Source organism: Mytilus galloprovincialis, chromosome 2 (genome assembly GCF_965363235.1).
Source record: "Mytilus galloprovincialis chromosome 2, xbMytGall1.hap1.1, whole genome shotgun sequence".
Taxonomy (NCBI): domain Eukaryota; kingdom Metazoa; phylum Mollusca; class Bivalvia; order Mytilida; family Mytilidae; genus Mytilus; species Mytilus galloprovincialis.
This window is the reverse complement of record NC_134839.1, coordinates 20087039-20110750: the sequence shown is the minus strand read 5'-3', so window position 1 is coordinate 20110750 and position 23712 is coordinate 20087039. Positions and strand designations below refer to the sequence as shown.

Below are 23712 nucleotides of genomic sequence, written 5' to 3'. Positions count from 1 at the left end.
ATGAATTTTAAAACGGACAATGGCAAAAGAATTGTACTAGGGGTATTATCAACTAACATCAGCACAGAATCTTATTTAGCATGCGCCAGTTTATGTTTATTGGATGAGGATTGTTGTTTGTCAAGTTACGATAAGACCTACAAACAATGCCGACTTGTAGCTGAATGCAACCCTGACACTGAAACATGGCAAAATGGAATTGTCACGAGAAAAATAGGTAAGTCTGAGACCTCTTCATAATTCTAAGTCGGATTATTGAAGTCTTCATAACTTCCACTTAATAGCTTTTTTAAGTTTTGACATTACTAGGTGTCCCTAAAATTGGGTATGTAAAATGCTTGATGAATGACTTTCTCATAGCCAATCATTCGTCGAATAGCCAGTGTTAAGTTATTTACATGTTTCAAATAATATATTGTTGATGTAAACTTTCGAAACACAAGTTATATGAATAGTCTTTAACTGAAGGTCAAACGGAAATCGTATTTTACGCCACTTTTCTTCGTCAAAAGATTTTAAAGTTTTGATGTCTAAAAATATTTTATGTATTTTATACAATCATTTGGTCTCGAGCGTAATGATATAGCTCAAAATATGAAACACTTTACTGACGGATCATTGACTATGTTTCCATTTTTGTGGAGTATTGGAACAGGGGTAATCATTTTGAGTATATATAATCATTTCATGAATATTTCAATCAAAAAAATGTATATTCCATTTTCACAGTGAAACGTAATGCAAGAAAAAACTTGATTATTTGAACTAACATTTCAAAGTTGTGATCATTTATTGGCATTTACTGATGTAATAGAAAATAAATGTTATTTCAATCGTGTAATAGAACTGGGTTGGATTGAAGTAAATTAATTTAATTGTTTCCTCATATACCGTATTATTCCGCGCTTCATGGGAAATTACCGTTCACAACTACAGGTCCGATTCATGCACTTGTAGTCCGACCCGTTGATGTGTATTATAGAAATAGGGACATGACCTTAGAGGAAATATTATTGTATACAGTTTTTGTTGCTTCAAACCCTCGAAATCAGGATATCGAAGTCGTTACATGTATTCTAATATGATTTCCATATCTATAAAAACTTGAAACGGATTGGTTAATTATAATTATTTTCTCTTGGTTTACAACTCGATAAACCATGTTTTCGAAACTACTTTAGTAACCGTCACTGTGATTTATTTAGACGCGATACTCATGCATGCAGGGATTTCGCGATTTTCACCAAAATTGAGATTGAAAAACAAAAATTTAACATTTGTTTCTATTTAATATAAATAAATTGAGAATGGAAATGGGGAATGTGTCAAAGATACAACAACCTGACCATAGAACAGACAACAGCAGAAAGTCACCAATAGGTCTTCAATGTAGCGAGAAATCCCGCACCTGGAGGCGTCCTTCATCTGGCCCCTAAAAATATATATATACTAGTTCAGTGATAATGGACGTCATACTAAACTACAAATTATACACAAGAAACTAAAATTGAAAATCACAATCATACAAGACTAACAAAGGCCAGAGGCTTCTGACTTAGGACAGGCGCAAAAATACGACAGGGTTTAACATGTCAAACTTCCCCCTATACCTCTAACCAATGACGAAAAGAAAAGTTGGTGAGATCCCAACCCTCCCCCTATACCTCTAACTAATGACGAAAAGAAAACGCATAACAATACGTACAGTAAAATTCAGTTCAAGAGAAGTCTGAGTCCGATGTCAGAAGAGGGAACAAAAGAAAATAAAAAAATTACAATAATTCATAAATGACAACAGGCTACTAGCAGTTACTGACATGCCAGCTCCAGACCTCAATTAAACTGATCGAAAGATTATGTCTTCATCATATGAATATCAGGGATAATCCCTCCCGTTAGGGGTTTATTATTATACCATCATAAATTATATGAGAAGAATATAACCCGTGTCATGCCAACAACTGGTTTTTGAATAAATGTGTTTAATTTCGATGCACAGACCCTATAAGGGAATCAATATTAAAGCCAATATATGCAATCTTTAATGACCTGACAATAGTATCGTAACTATATCCCTTCTAAATAAGTCTGTTTAAAGGTTTTGTTAGCTTCTGAGTTGAATATTTTTGTGCTTTGTAAAGAATATTACCATAAAAGATTGGATGTGAAATATCTGAACTTTTAGTTTGTATGTTGAGTTATATTTACGAATGATATCCTTGTACCGATGATAAAACTTAGTAAATGTTTTGACTAGTTTGTGATATGTAAAACCCTGGTGTAATAATTTTTCAGTGATACATAAATTTATTTCGTTAAAATCTAAAACATGTTACATACACAAGGGAATCGTACAAGTTATGATATATAAACACCGTAAGATGGTGACAAGGGAACATCACTATCTAAAAATAGATAATTAACGATAGCAAATGAAAAATCATGTCTTTTTGTATTAAGCTTCCCGTTAATGATATAGATATCACGATTGAGGAAAGGGCAGTGATCATTGTTAGTATTAGCTTTATTTAAAGTAAATTCAACAGGATAAATTTATTTAGTATACATACTGAAGTCGTCGTTATTGAGAGCCAATATATCATCCAAATATCTAAAATTATCATTATTTTTTTGTATCAGATGTTGTTTCGATTGGTCTTTGCTGATTTAAGTCATAAATTGTAACTCATAGCAATACAAAAACAGGTCCGCAATAAATGGTGCACAGTTAGTCCCTATTGGAGTTCCGATAACTTGACGATATACGGAATATCCAAAGCGAAGAAAAATGTTATCTAGTAAAAATTCAAGGGCAGATATAGTATCAAAGCATGTTTAATTGACATAGTTCTGTTGTATACATGTATAATAAAAAGAGATAATGCATTCTTTTGACCTATAATGGTTTACTTTTACAAATTGTGACTTGGATGGAGAATTGTCTCATTGGCTCCTATACCACTTCATCTTATATATATTTAAAGTTTGAAAATAAATGTATTAAATGAAAATTTATATAATATTCCGTGAAATTTCATGAAGGATATAACGAATTTACTATTAGTCCCCGAGGGTATCACCAGCTCAGTAGCCAGTACTTCGGTACTGGCATGAACATACGGATTTTTTGTGTTATTAAAATTTGCTGTTACAAAATATTAGAAATTATTATAAATTAAGGAATGTATCTCCCTCATGCAAAGCTCTGATTCCTTTCACGGATTTGGCTATACGTTTTGGACCTTTTGGATTATAGCTCTTCATCTTTTATATAAGCTTTGGATTTCAAATATTTTGGCCACGAGCATCACTGAAGAGACATGTATTGTCGAAATGCGCATCTGGTGCAAGAGAATTGGTACCGTTAATTTTATTACTACCACTGGGTCGATGCCTCTGCTGGTGGACTATTAGTCCCCGAGGGTATCACCAGCTCAGTAGCCAGTACTTCGGTACTGGCATGAACATACGGATTTTTTGTGTTATTAAAATTTGCTGTTACAAAATATTAGAAATTATTATAAATTAAGGAATGTATCTCCCTCATGCAAAGCTCTGATTCCTTTCACGGATTTGGCTATACTTTTTGGACCTTTTGGATTATATCTCTTCATCTTTTATATAAGCTTTGGATTTCAAATATTTTGGCCACGAGCATCACTGAAGAGACATGTATTGTCGAAATGCGCATCTGGTGCAAGAGAATTGGTACCGTTAATTTTATTACGTCATGACCAAACACGACGTCATACAAATGAAAATTTTCAAGCGAAAGATTATTCCGTTACTTTTACGCTTCAACTTAGGATAATATCTCATTAAAATGAAATTTTTAAGGTAGGAACTATTTCATTTAAGATTCTGTTGCGTTTATCGAACATTTGTGGATTTTAGAAAGCCATTATTGCTCTTACTCAATATCTTAACATTAAAATCCTGTGGACTTTTATTCAGTTTGTGAGTTAATCGCCCCGGTTTACACATAAATAACCTCTAGACAAAATGTGTTTAATGTACGTAGGTGAATATAAAAAAAAATATAAAGTGGATTTAAGCAAATCATCAATATGTATTCATTGATTATTCAGGTATAGACAAAAACAAAAGGACATAAGACTTAAGGATGTACGTGATGTATTTTAAATACCAAGAATTAAAAATTGATAAGATAAGTCGGAAGAGCGTCATTAAGGAAAATGTTTAAGGTAGCAATACACAGTTAGGAAAAAAACTTAAAATTGACACTCAAAATTTTTAAACACCCTCTTTCCCCTCCTGTCTAACAAAGAAGGCTTTATATGTGTGTTATGCATGTATATACTTATAGAAAGAGAATCTTCCATAGAATTGATTTCTAATGGTCATAAGGGTGAAATATAATCCCTCTTGGGTGTAACCATGGCAACAATCTGCATTTCTTAGATACAAAATATAGCAAAAAAGGGGGGTGAACATGTCACAAAAGTCTCCAAAATTTGGTCTAAAGGAAAATTTCAATTAATTACAGTGATACCTTTCCTGAATCCATAGGTTTATATCTATCAAGTGGTCCCAAAAAAATCATATGCTTATCTGCTCGTTTTTCCATAAAATTGAATTGAAAAGATCGAGCGCAAAATCTTTGTTGATAAACACTACAATAATGTATGGACCTGTGAACGGTACGGATAGGGAAAATACGGACTGTCAATCATATAAATGGCCTATAAAACATGTTAAAAACAATCTTAAAGTTCATATAAACCCACTAAGAAGGCTATATTATTCTTCAATTATCTTAAAATCAATTTTATTGTACAAAAACTTTCATATTTAAAAAATTCACAGGGGCCATAATGCGAAACTAAACTTCTAACTGTGTATTGCTACCTAAGTGTGTGATTATGTTTGTTTATAGAAACCCACTTGTGGTAAGTCAATGGCATTAGCCAGGCCGTTTTATTAGCGTCTGCAAATCTCATTTCCTAGATTATTTGGCCCCGCCTCTTCAGTCATACTTTTGCTTAATATGAATTGTTTTATAAAAAAAAGAAGATGTGGTATGATTGCCAACGAGACAGCTCTCCACAGGAGATCAAATACACATAAATTAAGAACTATAGGTCACCTTATGGCCTTCAACAATGAGCAAAGCCCATACCACATAGTCAACTATGATAGGCCCCGAAATGACAAATGTAAAACAATTCAAACGGGAAAACTAACGGCGTCATGTACAGAAAATGAACGAAAAACAAATATGTAACACATTAACAAACGACAACCACTGAACTGCAGGCTCCTGACTTGGGACAGACACATTCATACAAAATGTGGCGGGGTTAAACATTTAAGTGGGAATCCAACCCTACCCTAACCTTGGACAGTGGTATAACAGTACAACATAAGAACGAACTATACAAATCAGTTGAAAAAGGCTTTACTTACCTGATGGATACAAATAGAAATACATGGTTTTAGTTTGTAACTAGGCCAGTTTTTGAGGAACCACTGGTTCTAGAACAAAGATATTTGATATTTGATATGCAGTTGTATTAGCAATGGTTCATTTCAGTTCAATGGAGATTGTTTGACCGTGTATCTTCAGTCATGGTAATTGACTTTGAATATTTTGCATAGCTTGCATGTTAAAGTATTGCTATTTCAAATTCAGCATTGGCATTGTGATAACAAGTTACATAAAAGGCGAGACATGTTTCTGTATTAACAGTTTATGAAATAAATGTTCATGAAAAACAATGTTTTATATAGATTAGACCGTTGGTCTCCCAGTTTGAATGGTTTTACACTTATAATTTTTGGAGTCCTTTATAGCTTGCTGTTCAAAGTGAGCAAAGGCTCCGTGTTTAACGTCGTACCTTGACCTATAATGGTTTACTTTTATAAATTGTTACTTGGATGGAGAGTTTTCTCATTGGTACTCATACAACGTCATCCTATATCTGTTTATATTGAAATAGCTTTCGTAGACTAAATTATCTGGTTTTTTTTTTAACGCAACGGTTTTGGATATTTCAATTCTTGTTTCCCCGTAGTATAATATTTGACCTATTTTTCTTTAACGGTAAATATTGAATGTTTTGAATTTATAAAGGGATATCGTACTGTTATAAAAATGTAGGTACTTTAATCTGGGAGTATTTAACTCTTAATCACAGGAAATCAAAGCAAACTGTTTCGGTTGACCTATGTTAATGCGAGAAAAAGGAAAAACACCAATAGGTTTCATTGATATAAGTATATATAGATATAAGAAGATGGGGTATGCGTGCCAATGAAACAACTCTTCGTATGCATATTTTATATAATGACTTTACACACAATAAGACTAAGCTAAGCTAAATCATGCATACTCTGAAATGTGACTTTATTGGTATTTTATTTCAAATTTTTTACTCATTTTTGGTATCCGTTAATGCTTGATTGGAGTCTAATACCACTTGCAATACTATTGATCATGTCGTGGCCGTCAATTTGTAATGACTGAATAGCCGGATTGTCTGGAGGTGACTACCTACCAGCAATCTTTGTTCAATAAAATTGGAATCAAACGCACTTGCTACATTCGAGGTTTGAACTGAAGACCACTGTGCTGACAGGAGACTGAACCAGAATTTTAACTTGTAAAACCTCTTGGCCACTAAGTCATTAAGTTTGGTGACATGATTGTAGCATAATGTCTAGACTTCCAATATTTTTTTAAACCGATGATATAGTGGTATTGATAAAGGCACTGATACTGCTCGAGTGGTAGGAACGATCATGTTGATGTCACGCTGATTAGTTTTATGAAATGAAAACTTTACATTTAACATGTTTAAATTAATTTTATTTGAATCTCTACTACGTATATATAAGCACTGATACTAAACATAGGAGATGTGGTATTATTGGTAATTAGACAACTATCCACCAGAGATCAAGTGACTGAATCGTTATGAGACTGAAAACAAATTTACAGTTTTCTTAGAATTTGATAGATTTCTTTTTCTTGTGTATCTCCCGTATACATATGATTTTATATATTTTGACAAGTTAAGTTTATTTTTCAATTATTTGGAAAAATGATAAAACAGAGGTGTGGGGTCTATGTCAATGAAATTGCAAACCCACATCGCTTCTCGCTATAGCAACTTCAACAATGTCTTAATTTGAAAGATAAGACGATGTCAATTAAACAATGATAACTTCCAATCAACAAAGAAAATCATATATAATCTAATATTAAAGATAGTTAATAAATTTTGTTTGAAAATACAAGAAAAATCGAAGAATGTTAATTTAATTCCAAATTATGTATTTCAATCGATTCCGAAACTGATACCAAGGATAATTGAGAATTTATCAAGTGTAAAATTTATGGTAGTGTAACTTAAATCTAGTTATCTCATTCCGAATATTCTTTTATGTTTATCTGATGATATCGCATCGACTATTATATGAAACATATATTTACATGAATCCTCTTAAACGAATAGAACATATTATTATTTAACCATTAATGATTACACTTATCAAGTAATATACAATTAAATATGACATGTTTACTTCATTTAATATTGATGTACAATTATGATGAAGAAAGTTTTGTAAAATCGATATACTATTGTTGCCTGCACATAGTAATCAAATAAGTGCAATATCAAAATTATTTTGATAAATTTTCGTTCGTCAAATGGTATTTCTACATAAATTCTTCTGTCTAAAGTATTTTCGTTGATAAATTTGCGTTGACCGTGCTAGATTTAGCTTGATAGTAATGACTCCTCTAACTATCATTTAAATAAACTTATTCTAAAATGTAACCAATTCAACACTTTAGCTAAATATAAGATATGAACAGGCAGGTGACAATCATTAGTGAAAGGTAATGACTCCTCTAACTATCATTTAAATAAAGTTATTCTAAAATGTAAACAATTCAACACTGTAATTAGATATTTGAATATTGTGTTCATCGGAATGTATATTGTTTCAGGACTTTCAAACCCAACGTGATAATACTTTGTGATAAATTAATTTTGTTTACATACTGGCTCCCAGTAATGCTCTCTGTGTTCCATCTCACAGATACATAACTTGACAATATTACCAGTAAATAAACATGTGCATATTTTTTACATTGAAATCTGTGGTAAACTTTCATTCGAGGTAGGGGTAGTTAAAAAAAATAGTGTTAGTTTAAACTCTGAGAAGTTTAGGGCATATAAAGGTTGAAAATATGCCGCACAGCCCTATATTTTGACCTTTGAAAAAATTGTGGTGCATATGAACAGTCAATTCTAGGATAAGATTTTTTTCAAAACTTCATAGTAAAAGTGGTACAGTTTTAGCCGTAAAAGGAGTTCCTATGGAAAACTGCATTGTCAATATTTACAGAAATGCAACCTATAATGACTCCTCATTTAGCTTTACCTTATTAAGCTGGAAGTCAAATGTGTATTGTTTGATATTTAAGACAAAAAGACATGATTTTCTTATTAGTTGTTATTAGCATTAAACTAGCACACAGAAGCGTCGAGTATGCTCAGCTCTGATAACTGTGTCTTGTGTTTTTGAATGTTTTATTTGTGCTTTGCAACGATTTATGCGTTATGTTCTTTTCATCAGATTTTCATAAGATGTACGTTAAGAAGGCAGTTACACAAATGTCACAGTTGAGATGATGTTCTTTCACTAAATAATTCACAATTGGTGACTATGTCGAATGCATCTATCCCATTGAACTAGAGACAAAGGATACAACAGATACAGTTAAGTCGCCTCATATCTTGACTTACATCTAGAAATTGACAATAAGGGTCAATTGGAAACAAAACTTTGCGAAAAAAGAGATGATTTCAGCTTTCCAATTGTGAACTTTCCATTTCTAAGTAGCAACACTCCAGCAGCACCTGCATACGGTGTATATATCTCCCAATTGATGCGATATTCCTGTGCTTGCATTTCCTATCATGATTTTATCTTGATAGAGGGTTGTTGCTTACAAGGAAGTCATTAAATCAAGAGTTCAAAATGGTGAAGTTGAAATCATCTCTTCGAAAAATTTACGGACGCCATCACGAGTTGGTTGACCGTTATGGAATAACCGTTTCACAAATGATATCGGATATGTTCCTTAAGTCGTAACTACAGTCCCCTTCCCTTTCATAGATGTGACCTACCGAATTAGACTATTTACCGGATTTGTTATCTCATAAGCAACACGATGGGTGCCACATGTGGAGCAGGATCTGCTTACCCTTTCAGAGCACCTGCGATCACCCCTATTTTTTTCGTGTTGTTTATTCTTTAGTTTTCTATGCTGTGTTATGTGTACTATTGTTTGTCTGTTTGTCCTTTTCATTTTTAGCCATGGCGTTGTCAGTTTATTGTCGATTTATGAGTTTGACTGTCCCTCTGGTATCTTTCGTCCCTCTTTTAGATACAGAGTTGGTGCACCCGAAAATATGTTTAATCCCGTCATATTTTGTATGAGCCTGTCCCATGTCATGTTAGTGGTTGTAGATTGGGAATGTTTTTATGCCCCACCTACGATAGTAGAGGGGCATTATGTTTTCTGGTCTGTGCGTCCGTCCGTCTGTCCGTTTGTTCGTCCGTCCGTCCGTCCGTCTGTCCCGCTTCAGGTTAAAGTTTTTGGTCAAGGTAGTTTTTGATGAAGTTTAAGTCCAATCGACTTCAAACTTAGTACACATGTCCCCTATGATATGATCTTTCTAATTTTAATGCCAAATTAGAGTTTTTACCTCAATTTCACGGTCCACTGAACATGGAAAATGATAGTGCGAGTGGGGCATTCGTGTACTGAGGACACATTCTTGTTCATAATGATTTTTCATTTATCAGTCATTAAGTGAAAATAAGAATGTATTACATGTAGTTGAAATTATTGATTAATTCTGAAATAAATCATAGTCTAATGCAAAATGTATGCATATGAATAAAATCTTCGATTTTTTTCAACTGTATTTTATATAAAAATAATAAAAGTTAAGAATATCATTGTATCATAAATCTGAGAATTATAGAATAACTAATCGAAGAACTCAAACAGAGAAAAATATTCATCGAGTGAGCGAACCTCTGGACAACCCATGAGGGTGGTAAAGGGGGTTCTGAACACGGCAACACGTGAAATAAAATCGCATTAACATTGCACTGGGGGAAAATAAATATAAAAAAATCACGAGAAATTAAATCCTAAATATTAATGAAAATGTTCTACAAGTTGTGACTCAGCCATCCAAGGTTATCTGGAAGTCATTATTAATAGAAATGAAGACCCTGTGGTCACTTTGGAGCGTCTGTTAGTTGCATCTGATTCTTTAAAAAAATATTCAAAGTAATTTCTTGGATTCATGAACTTTATGTCATACCATACATATACAATATCCGGACAGACTTTGAATTAATCTGGTTAACTTTTGAATCAAATGCGGGACAAGCACGAGAATTAAAGAGTACCGACATGGATCACGAAAATAAATAAGGGGGAAAACGAAGCACACACATTGAACTAACACAAGAAAACGAGAAATAAACGTCAAAACGAGAAAACTCATGAAATAAAAAGGCCTAAAACGTTTGCACGAAAATAACCCTTTATCCCCCTAACCCTAGAGTGTATGAGGTAATCGTCAGTGTTCGGTCACGAGTTGAATATTTAGAAAAATTTATTGAAACTACTGATGAGAAAACACCTTTTTTTTTACTCACTCAAAGACCACTGTCGTGAAAAAAAACTTATTTATACAAATAATATTGAATATACTTAGATTCAACTCATAAAATATTACACACCAACTCAATGTCCTTTATTATTTATTCTATTTTCAAACTTGAAGTGTGCATGTTGTGAAAATTGTCAAGTCTCCTGATCGAACTATTTTCGAGGAAACTAATATGATGGGGTGAATTTAAATTTATTAAGACAAACACTCGATCTCAATATCTAGCTAATAGAATTTTTGATACGCAAACGTCAAGTTATTTTCAACAGGAAGCTGTGTTTTTTCGCCGATTTGTGCAAGTGGTTATCTCCCATTGATATCCCGAGTCAGAAATATATGAACCCAGCAAAAGGAATGAAAAGGATTTGACTTTGAAAAATCAGAGGAAAAACAAATGAAATTCGATTTACAACCATGTTATTATAGTATTAAGAAGAAATACTTCCCTTATTTTCAGAGAAGGATTAGATGTAAAAAATTGAATGAAAAATATAAGTAAAAATTAAGAAATGTAAAGTATTATTTTTTTAGCTATATTGATGTAAATAATATTAGATCTGGCTGATGAAATTTACTTTGAAATTTTTATATTTTATATTGGTATATGAGTCACTCCTTGTAGAATTTAAACACTTCTAATAATGTTCAATGCAATAAAACATATTTTATAGAATTTGAATAATCAATTTGAAAATAATTAATAAATAGTACTGATCATTTATATTTCATATTCTTATATAAAGTGGGACCAAGAGTCACATAATAAGTTTTTTCAAAGTAAAAAAGCCTTTAAACGGAAGCCCATGTTTCTTAATTAAACATTACAGTACTGCCTAGAAAATATCCTACAAAAAAAAGTTTACCAAAAATATTCATTTGACAGAAATTCTGTAAAAAATAATACTTAAAGTTATAAGTGAAAGTGACATAATTTTGAATTTTAAAATAATTGTCATTATAAAATTCAATAATGAGGATAGCTAGCACAGCTTGAACTAATAGCCCTTGCCTAATTTCTCATGGTATTTTATAGATTATGATTGAGAAAAATGGGGTTCTACTATTCAGGTTGCTGTATCGGCTGGTATACATATTTATAAACAAAGTATTGTATATTTTACCTTAATAATGGGATATTTAATATCAAAAATGAAAGTTGTTGGAACAAATCTTGTTCCTTTTACTTAATGATCAATTGATTGTTTAATTTAACAAGAATTTGTCATTTGAATAAATCAGATTTTGTAAGAAAACATCTCTAGATCTTTCAATTAATTTCTTGTTTGAGTTGATAAGCTAGGTTTTGCTCTTATTAATGTAGCTTACTCAGTTAAGAGATAATTAAATAAGAAAGGTTTTTCACTAATATTTAATTAACTGACCTTAATTATCTTTTTTCATATGTGTTCTCCTCCAGAAATTTTCTAAACAAGACATTTTCTCATGCTATTTTTATGCTTTTGTCCACCCATAAGCTAGAATTAATTTGTCGGATTTTATTCTGGTATGAACGAAATTGTCTATAGTTTCAAAAGCAATTAAGATGATCTTTCACTATGCACATGACCCTGACACATATTTTGTTAACGTTATATGACGTATGATGAATCAAGAAAACAATGTCACCGTCCATTTGTGTAGGGAATCAAAAAGGGGTTTAATTACTTTGAAATAGAGGTATCGTATGGAATAGTGAAAAACAACAATTTTCAATAACAATTTCAGTCATATCTTTATTAAAATCAGTATAGAGTACTTTGGAAACAGTTACAATGAAAAGAAGTTGAACTTCACTGTTTTGAACTATAAACGCAGCCAAAACCAGGTACAAATTGACTTGACTGGTGGTCACTCAAATTGATGTATTACAATAGGAAGTGATGGCTTCGTAATTGTGTAGTTATATGAAATAGGATACCCGGTTTCATTTTTTAAAATACTATTACCGTTCTTTTCCGTATTTGGATATGCAAACGTCAAGTTATTAAAGTTCTGAAAATATTCAGAACGGACAGTGTAAAGAAATAGCAAATAAAAGCTATTTTGGATATTGTGTGTATGTTGTTTTGAAACTATCTTGGTCGCAAAGCCTACAAATTGATAAAATCAATTGAAATAAAGGCATGACAAGTTGAAAAAAAGGATAAACGTCAATTTTATTTCTGATTGATTTGGCGGACTTTTTGAAGTCACGGACGACTGTAGCGCCAACTGATTAATTCCCCCTGTTATTGTTGCTGATAGAGCTTGACGACAATGGACGTTTCCAAGGACTTTTTTCAACTGTATATCTTTTTCTACGTATCCACAAATTGTTTTGATGCGACGATATCGACAGCGTCTTGACAATGTATTGTTGTATGACGTCAGAAGAGTGAAATATCCATGTTTACTGCACATGTGAAATTATCGGTTTTTATTCAACTAGGGTATCGATGTTATTCATAGAAACCATTCCCATAGCTTCAAAAATAAAAAATAAACATTTAAATTGAATTTCCGTTTGAAATAATAGTCAGTCGAATTACAAAAATGTAAACAAAAGAGTTTTTAACTTGTCTTTCGCTCTCTTACAGCCAACAAATTACTATATTTTATATTTTTGTATCACCGGCAACACATTCCCTATAGTCCCAGTGCCGGTAAAATAGCTATTTATATAGAAAAATGTTATTTTGCGGTCTTGAATTGAGATATTTTCATCAGAGCAAAATAGGCACTGCCTTTTTTTTTTATATTAAATAGTTGTTGAAGCGGAGGTGAAGCATTTTAACAATATGCAATACATCATAATGATATAATTATCCTTTCTGCTTATTAAACTACAATATTTGAAGTAGGGATATATTTTATGTGGACATCATTACATATATAGATTTATACCCAAGTTATTTAAGATGCCTAAATGAATAGAATAGAATAGAATAGAATAGAATATATATCTCCCCTAGTGACAAAAATGATGTGATGACTAACAAATTGATGGAGCGTTTTCTAGTGGGTATTGTTTATAACTTGTTGACACCTCATATCTATATGAATTTCGCATTGTTACACCATTTACATTGAGGTAGTTCTTTGATAATTTGATAAAGACAGACTTTATAACATCGTCAGCATAATATTTATACAAGAAGAGTGCTTTTGTTTAAAATATCACCAATGTAATACTAAGATGTTCTGCAACTTGTACAACGCGTAAACTGTATTTTGATCTCCCCTTTCAAAATCATTGAAGAAGATTAACTATATGAAACACGTACAGTCCTTTCGCAGAAGCATGAACAAATAATGTTATATTTATATTTAAAGCTATATCGACAATCTTAAATTGTATAAGTGTTTTTAAATATGTTAAATTAATCCTTACTTATTAAAAGATTCATGTGAATTGTTGAGACAAGTAAAAAAAATGTTAGATTGATTGGTTGATTGGTGTTAAACTTCGCTTGCAGCACTATTGTGTTATTTCAGGACTGTCAATTTTTATTGGTGGAGAAAGCCAGGATAGTAAACATAATCATGAACGTTCTTAAGGGTATTCGATACAGTAGTTACATTTTGATAAAAAAAAATCCATATAGACTATTTTTTACCTGATTAAATCAAATATGTAATAACAAATATACCTTCATGTGCTACTTTTTGAGTAAAATGAAGTTAGAACTTTTGTATATTTGCTCAAAATTCAGATTTGTTGTCGTATTTTCCCTTTCGAAAGAAAGACGTAACTTTTTTGTTTAAAAGATAAATTTGTTAAATAATTTGTAATTTCTATAATTTATAAGTATCCTAAATGTTTCTACATTTTTTATTCAGAAATAACTCTAGTTTATCAAATGTTCCTGTATGTAGAAAAAAAACATAATTTTTTGCTGTATATTTATCAAATTTAAAAAAATTGCACTATTTACGTTTTCATGAAAATTGGCACGAACAATCTTCTCGCGTAATCAAAGCAAATGGCATTTTAAAAAAGAGGGGTCCATTAACTCGTTTTCAAGTTGAATAAATTTGAATGATAAAAATCAGTCGAAAACTGAATCTTTTCCCGATAAGTCATAGTTTGACGTCGCGAAAATAACAATGTACGCTATCAACGTCATTACATCCCCTGTAACTGTATCGTATGCCCTTAAATATGACATAGTTCCCAATCCATGAACCTTTTCATCATCTATTATACAATGCATCCTGTTTCAATACAACGGTAAACAGAAGTTTTTCGATTATTGACGTCGATATCACGCTAAGATATCATTGTATACATATCACGTGCTGTCGAGATTTCTATCTAATTTTGTCGTGCAAAATTCGCATGGACGTCATTCACTTACAAATAGAAGATTTGTGTATGTTAGTTTAGTCTGAACAGCAATAAAATTGTTTGATGGTCTTCACAAAAATGGTATATTTTGTTATTCGATCTGACAGGGCTTGAAAACATTGTTTCATATTGCGACATTCTAAGAAGAGAAGAGACATTACTGTAAGTTTCTTAAGAAATAACTGACCCAATAACCAGTGCTTCGTTCGAACATGAAAGTACGAATATTGTTTTATTATTATTATAATTGCCGAAAGAAGCCTTTTGAAATCATTTAAAAAAAAGGAAATACATCGAAATAATTGGTGTCAAAGTTGACAGATAAATTATAACTGTAGATCGACTGTTAAGACCACTCGGACATTAATTTACAAACGTTAAACAAGCATTAATACGTATCAAAGGTACCAGGATTACCTTAATTTATAAAATTGACCAAATAAATGATATTCATGTTAACACTGAAATGCTGACTACTGGGCTGGTGATACCCTCGGGGACGAAACGTCCAACAGCAGTGGCATCGACACAATGGTGTAAATAGTTATCAAAGGTACCAGGATTATAATTTAAAACGCCAGACGCGCGTTTCGTCTACATAAGACTCATCAGTGACGCTCAGATCAAAATAGTAATAAAGCCAAACAAGTATAAAGATGAAGAGCTTCCAAAAAAATTGTGCCAAATACGTTTAATCAGTTTTTTTAAATCACAATTTAAGACATGATTTCGAAATGCAAACAGGTGTTTTCTACTTATAACATCGTCTAACGCGTCTTTTAGTTATTGATAGGATATGTTGGATGTTATACAGACTGTAATGCAGACAGGTTTTTTCTACTTATAACATCGTCTAATGCGTCTTTTATTTATTGATAGGATATGTTGGATGTTATAAAGACTGTAATGGCGAACGCACACTGGGTGACAAGAAAACAAAGTGGAATTATGATCTAACCGTAGAAAAATGTAACAGTCTGTGCCAAGGTTTCCGATATCATGGAGTTCAGGTCAGTTAGTATTTTAAGTACACTTTTTTGTACTTATTGTGAACGGAGGGATGAAAGAAACCAGAGGGATAGTCAAACTCATAAATCGAAAATAAACTGATAACGCCTGGCTAAAAATGAAAGAAGACAAACAAACAATAGACCACATGACACAACATAGAAAACTAACGAATAAGCAACACGAACCGCACCAAAAACTAGTAATTAACTCAGGTGCTCCGGAAGGGTAATCAGATCCTGCTCCACAATTGGCACCCGTAGTGTTACTTATGGTATAACAACCCCGGTAAATAGTCTAATTCGATGGGTCACATTCATGAAAGGGAGGGTGATTGTAGTTGCGACGTAAGGAACATATCCGACATCATTTGTGAAACGGTTATTCCATAACGGTCAACATACTCGTGGTGGCGTCCTTAAAATTTACGAAGGGATGATTTCAACTTCGTTATGGAACTCTTTGTGTAATAGCTTCCTTGTGAGCAACAACCCTCTATCAAGAAAATCATGATAGGAAATGCAAGCACGGGAATATCGTACCAATTAAAAGATATATACCCGTATGCAGGTGCTGCTGGAATGTTGCTCCTTAGAAATGGACAGTTCACAATTGGAAAGCTGAAATCATCTCTTTTGTCGTAAAGTTTTGTTTTTACCAACCCTTATTGTCAATTTCTAAATTTAATTCAAGACAGTAACAATCAAAACCAAAGAGTAAACAAAGACTCACAAATTCAAAAGACATTCACATCAACTTTTATAACAATAAATAGGAAACAACACGAACTCCATTAAAAACCGGGAGTGTAATCAGGTGCTCCGAAAGGGTAATCATTTCCTGCACCGTATACGGCACCCGTCGTGTTATTTCTTTGTTCAGTTCGATAATGATGGAAGGTTATTATGACTGAGGAAGAATATATGAGGCCGACTTAACTGTATCTGTTGTATCCTTTATCTCTAGTTCGATGGGATAAATGCGTTCAGCATAGTCACCAAATTTTGAATTAGTTAGTGAAAGAACGTCATCTATAAAGCGGAAAGTAGAATAAAAGAATATTGCTAACGTTTTATCGTAATTTCTAAGAAGTTCCTGTATGAAGTCAGCCTCATAATAATAAAGAAACAAGTCGGCAAGAAGAGTGGCACAATTGGTTCCCATTGGAATGTCGACAGTCTGTTGAAAAACGCGTCCTCCGAACGTAACAAATATGTTGTCAATAAAAAAATCAAGCATCTTGATGTCAGTTTCAGAGAATTTTTTGTTTGAATCAGAGTGATACAAAGTAGGATTTATCCCTCCCTAAGACAAGATACTTGTATTTACGTTGGCCATTCTTTTTAATGAAACAAAGCAATACCAACTCTTTCAATGGTCTTTAAGTTGCTAGGATGAACTAATTTTGTAGTCTCATCGATCGAAAAGTAACATCAATTAACCCCGATGTCTCTATATTGGAAAGTGAGAAATTATAAAAAAAGCCGACTTAATGAATAATTTCAAATCCAATGTTTTTCTACTCATTTCCATAAGTGTGATAAACATATTTCACCTGATATAGAAACGAAACAGATTCAAACAAGCCAAGCCGAGATTAAATGAATCATTTGAATTAAAATTCATGAATGGGAGTGATGGAAAAGATTTAGGCAATTATGACAAATTCCCAATAATTGAATGGAAAGCAGACGAACCTCACCGGTAATCTGTCAGGACTTATTTAGTTCCGAAAGTGATTCCATAATTTATAGTGACTTACCTTTTATTTGTAATTTTTTTTTTATCTTCGCTTGAGTTTTTTATAATCAAAATGGACAAATAATATGGAACCTTAATACAACAATTTAAGATTTTTACATCAGAAAAGACATGATGTTCAACATATTTAGCCAACACTAATCTTATGTCGTATTTCATGCATTTAAAATATATTATGACGTAGAATAAATCGAACCTCTGAAAAGTCGAATGCTTTTGTCCGGTTCCTTCGACATCAACTTAACGAGGTTCTAACTGTGTTTGGCAAGACTTTTAAAAAATTGGGTCCTCAATGCTCTTCAACTTCGAACTTTATATAGCCTTTTTGACTTTTTTGAATTCGATCGTCACTGACGATCCTTTTGTAGACGAGTCGCCCGTCTGACGTAAATATAAAATTTAATCCTGGTATCTATGATGAGTTTATTTACAACCACTGGGTCGATGCAACTGCTGGTGTCACCATCCCTGTTGTCAGGACTTTTGTGCTGACATGAGTTATCATTGATATGGTCATATTTATAAATTAACTGTTTACCAAATGTTTGAATTTTTGAAATGCTAAGGCTTTTCTGCCTCAGGAATAGATTGCCTTAGCTATGTTTGGCAAGACTTTCAGGAATTTTGGTCCTCAATACTCTTCAACTTCGTACTTTATATGGCCTTTTTGACTTTTTGGATTCGAGCGTCACCAATGAGTCTTTTGTAGACGAAAAGCGCGTCTGGCGTAAATACCAAATTTGATCCTGGTAACTGATGAGTTTATTTCTATTCTACTGGATATACAGAACTTGCACCAATAGGTTTCACTATTTGTCTTATCAATGACTAAGTGATGACTTATCTATGATGAATGTGTAAAGCATTTCTAGAATAAATTATTGATATTGGCTGCATTGTGTTTGTAAAGGGTCTAATTTATTGGACCGTTAAGTATTAGTTACTAGGAAAATCGACCACGTTATTAATGATATGTAATAATTTGCAAAAAAAAATTAGAAGAAACAAATACGCATCGTTGTAAAAATAACGAAATTTGATGCGACTATCATAAAAGTGAGAGGTTTAGCGCTATAAACCAGGTTCAATCCACCATTTTCTACATTTGAAAATGCATGTACCAAGTCAGGAATATGACAGTTGTCGTACATTTGTTTGATGTGTTTTATCCTTTGATTTTGTCATTTGATTAGGGAATTTCCCTTTTGAATTTTCTTCGGACTTCAGTATTTTTGTGATTTTACTTTCATAATAAAAAGATAGATATGTTATCGTTAACGCTAAGGATAAAATTCGAAAATCACGGACCAGGCTATGTGTAAATATCTACCACAAATCTATAGGTTCAATGAATTATTTCTTTAAAATCATTTCAATATTTAGGTTAACGCCTAACTTGCAAACATATGTCATGCATCGTTTTATATTTTTCTTTTGAACGTCACATTAAATTAAATAAGGAATACTGCCTGAAATGACATGATTTGCATTGTCAGTCTTAAATACAGGTACAGGGAACATCGAATGAATGTTATTTATACCGTGGCTAGAAATAAGTTAAAACATAGAGCAAAACATTCGAGTCATCATTTGTTAACTGCATTAAGTAAATAAATGAGACATTTACAAAAGAAACTACATACGAGTAAATACACAAACTGTAAAAAATATAAAGTATATATCCCTTGCGCAATCTATCTCAATGTCAATTTGTCCATATAAATATTTTCATGATGCACCAAATGCTCCTTGTGAGGACCCCAAGTTTTCAAATGATAGTATGATGGTTCTTTGGATTGACGTAACAAATGATGTAAAACTATGAACACATTTATCATGAACATAATTTATTAGTGATTGAGTCTTCTGTATGCATTATATTGTATTGCTAAAAGCACAAAATGTGGATGAATTACGATCATTCTATTCTGAATAAGATTTAGTTTCATTGAATAAAAGCTGGAATAGTTTGGAAAAATGACAAATACTAGGTTAGCCTTTTCAAATTATTTGCCCAGACCTCTCAGGATCGTGTGGTCGTTTGAATATGAATAAATGATAACTGCCAAAATGTCATGAAAAAGATACAGATTATCTCTTCTCAGCGATATACTAGTATATATAAAACATATGCACAATATGCATTTCATAAACTGACAAAATATTTTGTTAATTTTGGTAAAATTAATTCAACTCGTTAAACCAGGTATACATATTGAAGTGTAGTTAATTGGAATTGAAAATGGGTTCCCAAATTCCTTGCTTCTTCAGTGAAAGTGGATGCATTCATAAATATACGAAATAGAAGAAAAAATATTTGGTTGAATGATGTATAATTATTTGCTCAACGTTTCATTGCTAACATTTAGCGTTTACTTGACGGGAACAAATTCCCCGGAAAATGAAGGTTTTGGAATTTTGGATCCTCTATGCTCTTCAACTTTGTATTGTTTGGCTTTATAACTATTTTGATATGAGCGTCACTGATGAGTCTTATGTAGACGAAACGCGCGTCTGGCGTACTAAATTATAATCCTGGTACTTTTGATAACTATTTGGGATCAGGACAGAATTTTTTCTTGAAACCAGCAATTCACGGAACCTTTCAAATATTGCTGCAAGTGCACATTAACATACAGAGGGTGAGCCACTGTCATTGAACAATTAATCCATTGCATCGACAGTATGGAGCTGTGTACTTAAACATCGCGCACACATAAACTCACACCAAACATGAGCAATAGTTTATTGGTGAAACGGGAAGTTTAGGTGACAATATTGTTATTTCCCAGGGAATACTTAGAGTTAATAAACTTTAGTATAATACTATACGTGCAAAATATTCACAGAATATAAGGTTGTTCTGCGACTTTCACTTTTGTAATCGATTTGCAATAAATCTTTCAGATTGTATACTTTAAGAGAGAAAGAGATTTGTTCAAAAGAATTGGTCCTTTTTGCACCTGTCACAAACACAAAACAGACAAAAGAATAAGTATTTTAAACAAGGTTTAATCCACCATTTTCTACAAACGAAAATGTCTGTACCAAGTCAGAACTATGACAGTTGTTTTCCATTTGCTTGAGCTTTTGATTTTGCTATTTGATTAAAGACTTTCCGTTTGGAATTTTCCTTGAAGTTCAGCTTTTTTGGATTTTTTACTTTTTACACATTTACCCTTCCATTATACATATTTATTATTCACAACTAATAAAACTAAAATAAAATAAGTAAACTTTATGACATTTTGTGTATTCAGTAACATGTTTATTTACTTTTGGCGAATGCAAATTGCATCACATTTCAAACATATCATGCGGGTTTTTTTTTATGTAGAATAATCATGAATGCTTTTGTGGACACAAAATGAAAACATTAAAAAATCCCAGAGCACCAGAAAATGAATGCAACCGGGCATGTTGGGGAGATTACACCCAAATCTGTGGTGGAAGATGCAGAATATCAGTATACTATGTACACGCATGAAGGTATGGTTCTGAATATAATTAGTTACTTGTGTGGTCTAAAAAGATTTGAAATATAGTAGAAGGTTTTAGATTTCAGCACATATACATGTAGAATTGAACACACAAGAACAGCCAAAACTTTATTCAACAAAATTATTAAAAACCAAATGAACGTCATGTCCTGCTTCTTTATTCTCTAGTAATGATCTTGTTACATATCGTTTACGTGCCAGCAATTATTACATATTAAAGATATATCTCTCTTTTGGAGGTACTTACTAATGAATAAACAAGATGTCGTTAATCCCTAGTGTCTTCTATGTTCCGATTTAGGCAGAAATGTAATTAGTAGAATAGGTAAATGTGTCAAAACTTGTGAAAATGATAAGACACCGCACCTAAGTAAACGACTGATAAAACCAGATTCAAATTACTAACGCCTGATATAAAGATATTGACAAATATGATGCCTACCTATGTTTTTTAAGGGCGTAGAGCATGGAATGAAAGAATTATTTCTAAAACACAAAACTTAATTATCTTTTTCTTATCATAATATAAGCTTCATAATTTCATAATATGCATAAGCTTCTAGCTATAGCGCTTTCAGTAGTTTTAATATATTGCATTCATACCTATAGCCATTAATATATTTCATGCCTATTTACATATTGTTTTATCTATTATTTTTATTGTAGGATACGGTAAAGATACGTACTAACCAATGAACGTGGAATCTATGTGGAAAACGTATTCTCCCTTTGCTTTAAACTAAATTTAAGGAATGTTTTGTGGTAGTAAGAGAGCATATTTCACTGTATAAACCATAGTTATACTGATGAATAATTTTAACAAACTACAAACACTTTAATGGGCTTGGTCATTTTCAAAAGAAAAGATGACCTAAAGCTACTTATAGCTAATGAATCACATTGCTAAACTTTACACTTTCATGAATATCGCGTATTTATAAACCAACCTTCCTTAAAACATGTAATGTAACATTCATGATGAAACAAGCTTCCACATTAACGTGCACATGTAAATAATAGAAAATTTAATAGCAATCGTGTTTTCGTGATCCTAACAAAAATTGTAAATATAAGTACTGAGTTCTTCTTTAAGCAATTTTATAATGTTGTAAAAGCGTTGACCGTGCGTACATTTTTAGAATAAAGCGTTCTGCGCCTCAGACAAAGTGTACTTCGGTCAACGCTTTTAAACCCTAATAAATTTACAAAAGGAAGCATTTAGTTTTTTAAAATTATTTTTTGCATTATTTGGGATCACACGATTTGCTGTTGTTTTCCAGCAAAGTGTGAGAATTTTTTTTTCCATAATCTGATAGCTGTAACTATTGGGTTATGTTTGAATTTTCCATAGTAATACAAATTGATATTACATATCATTTTGTGGATAAGTACAATGTGACATATATCCACATATATCATCAGACAGTTTATGACAAAACACTGAGGACAAGAACACTTATGATGTTAGAACTTGTGTCTAATCCATTCTGCTGTTTTTTGCAAATAAAATAAGCTTAAACTAGACAATGGCAAATACGCTGAAACAACAAGTTTCATTTTAATACGGGAATAATACAATGTTGGGATTGTTTTAAATGATAGAATGATGTGTATATTGTAATTTTCGTCTCGGCTTAAACAGTTACTTTGGTTTAATTTTTTGTATGTAGGTTTATCTACGGGGTACTTCTCAATTGAGTGTTACGGTAATTCTTTTGTTTGTTTTTATAACGATTAAGATTATGACACAATGTTGACTGCTGTATTCCTACTTTTCACATTTTAGCTACTATGTTTGTTTTGGTCACGCATTGTTTTTTATGTACAAGACTGTTAGGTAGAGACATTTTGCTGGCTTTAAAAATCAAATATTATCTACCATTTTCTACATAAGGAAATGCCTGTAGTAAATCAGGAATATGAGAGTTGTTTTCCATTCGTTTGATGTGATTGGACTTTTGGATTTGCCATTTCATAAAGGACTTTCCAATTTGACTTTTCCTTCGAGTTTTATATATTGATATTTTACTTTTTTCGTGTTTTGCGCACATGTCATAAATGATATTAGAAATACTGTTTGCGAACTCGACTGTAGAGTTGGTATGTTTTTTTTTCAGTAGTTTAACTCATTTTTATCTAAAATGCAAAAAAATAGAATTCAAAAACAGTATTTAATGTATGATTATCAAAAAGATGAAAACTAATTACAACATACCAATTTCACAATTTCAATTAATAAGCTCTACTTGTTAAACTAGTCGTCAATCAACTACATTATTTATAGTTGACATTATTTAATTCACAAATAAGGTCGTTTGTTCAACTATTGATATGATTTGGTATGTAATCAGTAATTTATTTTGATTTTTTAAAGATTTATTAAAGA

The 23712-nt window shown here is 32.0% G+C and overlaps 1 protein-coding gene across 1 annotated transcript in view; it reads right to left on the bottom strand.

Moving 5' to 3' along the window:
- Positions 1-4828: 4828 nt before the first annotated feature.
- Positions 4829-23712, bottom strand: part of LOC143063079 (uncharacterized) — a 151381-nt gene continuing 132497 nt past the window's right edge. The window contains exon 8 of the transcript XR_012974934.1: positions 4829-4869. The gene's annotated coding sequence lies outside the window, so the exon portion shown is untranslated. The remainder of the gene's footprint in view (positions 4870-23712) is intronic.